We start from the raw sequence: 3,965 nt of genomic DNA on the forward strand, positions 1-3,965 counted from the left end.
CTCTCTCTCTCTCTCTCTCTCTCTCTCTCTCTCTTTCTTTCTGTCTTTCTTTCTTCTTTTTCTTTTTGAGACATGGCTTCTCTATGCAGTTCAGGCTGGCTTTTGCTCTTTTGTATCACAAACTGGTCTTAAACTCATAATGATCCTCCTGCCTCAGCCTCCCAAGGGCTGACATTATAGGTGTGTGCCACTGTACCCAGCAATAAGGATTTTTTTTTAAATTGAATAGCACTTACCTCCTGGAACAATGAATCCTTGTGGACATTTACCTTGTATTCTTATCTCTGAGAGTCCTTGAAACTAAGGAACCTCATTGTCCCTTTCGAAATAGATGCTTACCTGGAACAAATGTCTAAAGAGGTTTATCCATGTCTTTTTGCCTTCATAATCACTAGGATTGAAGGCCCAAGGCCAGACTGGCCAGCGTCTGGGAGGCTTAGGCTTCTCAAGGCTTTCCCATTCCTTAGCCTTTGTTTTTAGAGAATTTCTCTGTTTTATCATTCAAAAATTCATATTAATATCTTATGACACTATTAGCACATGTTTACATAGATAAATATTCAAATATGTTAATTTCATCATTGCTTGTAAAAATAAAACACTGCAAATAATAAAAAAATTCAGCAGACTGTATAATTGGCTAAATAAATTAAAAGAATTTATTTTGTGGAATAAAATGGGAAGTTTATATGTCCTGACTTGGATTTGACTATATTTTGTTAGATTTAGAGAGCCTGAAGCCCATTACATATAGTGTAATTTTATCACAATATATCTATTCACAAATATCTGAAAGAATAGCAAATGGTTAGGGATAATTATTTTAGGAGTGCCTCTCTGCAAAGGGAGTAAGATTATTGCTTTTATTTGATGTTGGTTTGGTCAAGTGGACATACTCACTTTTTGATACAGGAAAGGTGATGAGGGATGCTATGTGGGATGAGTCAGAACTAAGAAGTCAGAAAGAGGTGAAGAGGTGAAGTAAGATGTGAGATATTTTCTTTCCTGATATTAATTTGTTCTGTAATTGCTCACAAATCATACCGGCAGGATTCTTGGGCACTGGGATATCTTCTTTCTTGAAAAGAAATAGTTTCCTAGATCTTCCTGATATTACCCAACCACTTTCTGTAGTTCTTTCTTCACTGATGCAAAGTGGAACTGGGATAGTAACTCCTGAAGATGTACCCTTTTTAAAGCCAAACAACGAGTAGTAGAACATTATACTAAAATGTCATCTTCATTTTACCTGAAAGTTAGAGTTCATTGTAATTTTATATTCATGTTAGTGATAAATCTAGTTTATTCAGTAGAGAAATTAAGGGATAAATTATTGTAAGAGCTAGGTAAAATGCTAATTAGCCTCTTTTAAAAATATATTGGCAATTAGATTTTTAACAGGTGGCTAGGGATGATATTCCAAACAGACCCATGAGGAAGTTGTCACAGAATGCCAATAACAAAATAAAGTCCTTGTGGGAACTGAAACAGTAACAACAACAAAAAATAAAGCATCATTTTCTTGAGCAGTTCACCTAAACTGGGCAAAGCATTTAACAATTTCCTTTTATTATTTTGGCTTTATGTATTTGAGGCTATTATTATTATTATAATGAAGATTTTTTTCTTTTTAATATTTTTTATATGACTACAAGAAATGACTGTCTACTTTTATTTTCATGGAGTTGAAAGTGTTACAAAAATGAATGGAAATCTGCGGATGGTGAGTGGAGGCAGCAAGTCCCTTAATAATAAAGGATGAGCTACCAAATTACTACACAGATTTTGTCCTTCAAAGCTAAATTGAACACTCAAGCAACATGACAATGTGAATGGATGACAAAATTAACACAGAGAAAGTAAGGTCGTAGGTTTGGAAAAACATCAGGGGAGATAATGAATCCATTTAGAATTTTAGGTATTATATTTTGAGAATTACAGAACACACAGTTTAAAAGTTAGAAAACAATGACTGCTACTTTCACTAAATTTCCTTAGTATTTCCCTAGCACTCTATAAGAAATATACATGAACAAAGATTTTCTTGAACCCCTACTAACACCCTTGAAAAATTTTCATGTGTATTAGCTATGAAATATTATACACTGTTTATGAATGCACTCATCCCATACTTAATAGTATATTTAGAGCATTTACATAATGATAATCTAAACTAGTCTGTTAAATAGGCCAAGTACATGCTATTGCATGAGCTTTTTCTGAGAGCTTTCTTACACCTACACAGAGGAGAGAATTTCTGAGAAAACTGAACTTAAAGTATGTGGGCTTGTCCACTTTGGCTCTGTTTAATTTTTCTTAATTTTATAGATAAATCTCACACACTAAGAAATTGTTATGAGCCCAAATATATAATATTTTGTGGTACAATAAAACATATGCTTAAAATTTAAAGATAAAACAAATATTTTACTATTTATTTACTTACTGTATTTTAGGGTAGGGTCTAGAGGGTATTCAGGGTCTCACTAGAGATCTGACTAGTATTCAATCCACCTGTGTACAGCCTCCCAAGAGCTGGGATTACAGGTGCGCGCCACCATGCACAGTCTCAATTGCCGTCTCAGAGTGTCCCGGTGGCTGGGATGGCATAGCAGGCCAGGGGATTCAACCCCTGAACCTGCTTGCAGGCCCTTTAATCCACCGAACTACTTGGCTAGCCCTAAAAAACAAATATTTTGAAAGCTAATAATGTAAGTAAAATAAACCTGAATTTAGCACAATGTCTGAAAAGACTCTTGCTAGTTTGCTTAATTGGCAGGGAGATTCTCCTTTAAGCTTATTTATATAGAAAATCTAGATTTTGTACTGTCAAGTACTATAGCAATAAATTAAGTAGATTTGCATTTGAAATAAAATATTTAAATTTTTTTCCAACGTTCATGTTTTTCATTCACTTAAGGACTTTTAATTTTTTTCAATAATTTCATTGAGAAACAAATAGCAATGAGACAGATTCAAATCAAACTGGTAGGACAGTTTCAATAATTAACACATTGCATACTGTCTTCCTAGTGGTTATGTGTTGTACAAGATGCAGACATGATGTCCTATTTACAAACACTATTAGAACAAATCCTTCTATTCATTGAATTAAGAGATTATAGCTATATATCTATCCTAACCATTTTGAATACACAGATACAAAACAGTCATTCGTCTATATCCCCTTTTTTGGTTAGTTTTATCATTTAAATATTATGGGTGTGTGAACTCAGCAAAACATTCCAAAATAGTCCAATAGTCCATAATAGTATTGAGTATTCCGCTTGAATGGAAATATCAGAAGTTTTTGGCCTGACTCCCATACAGCTCAAATAAAAACATGGCTTTACTTCTTCTTTTAAATTTATATTTTGTTGAGAAATAAATATGAATGAGACAGTTTCACAGCTGAATAATAGGACAGTTTTGATAATCAATACATTGTACATTGTTATCTTCTTAGTGGTTATCCATAGTACAAGAAGCAGACAGGATATTCTGTCCAAACACTGTTAGAACACCTCTTTCTTCTCATTGAATTAAATGAAAGTAGCTGTAAATTTATCCTATTTTGTATACATAAATACAAAATGATCTTTCCTTTGTATCCTTTTTTTATTGCCTGTCAGAGGTGAATATTCTATAGAAGCAGTTATAAATTCTTTTATTGCAGTGTTTTTTTCAGATTGGGTTTTCTCCCTATATTTCTGTAGTTGCTTCTTTACTTCAATGCTATGAGTTCTGAGAATTCTTTTTTTATTTCAGAAAAGAATTGCGCTCTGAGTTCCTCTATATCTTTATGCTGTTGCTTATTTACTATAGACGCTATTAATTCATGCATTTGAGCCAAGCTAGTGTCCTCTGCACTTGTTCTGGGTGGGCATTGGGTTTCTTCCATATGTTTCTGCATTTGAGTCTTTACTGCAGATGTTATTAATTCAGGGATTTCTTTTTTTATTTCC

Source organism: Octodon degus, unplaced genomic scaffold (assembly GCF_000260255.1).
Source record: "Octodon degus isolate 3935 unplaced genomic scaffold, OctDeg1.0 scaffold00287, whole genome shotgun sequence".
Lineage (NCBI taxonomy): Eukaryota > Metazoa > Chordata > Mammalia > Rodentia > Octodontidae > Octodon > Octodon degus.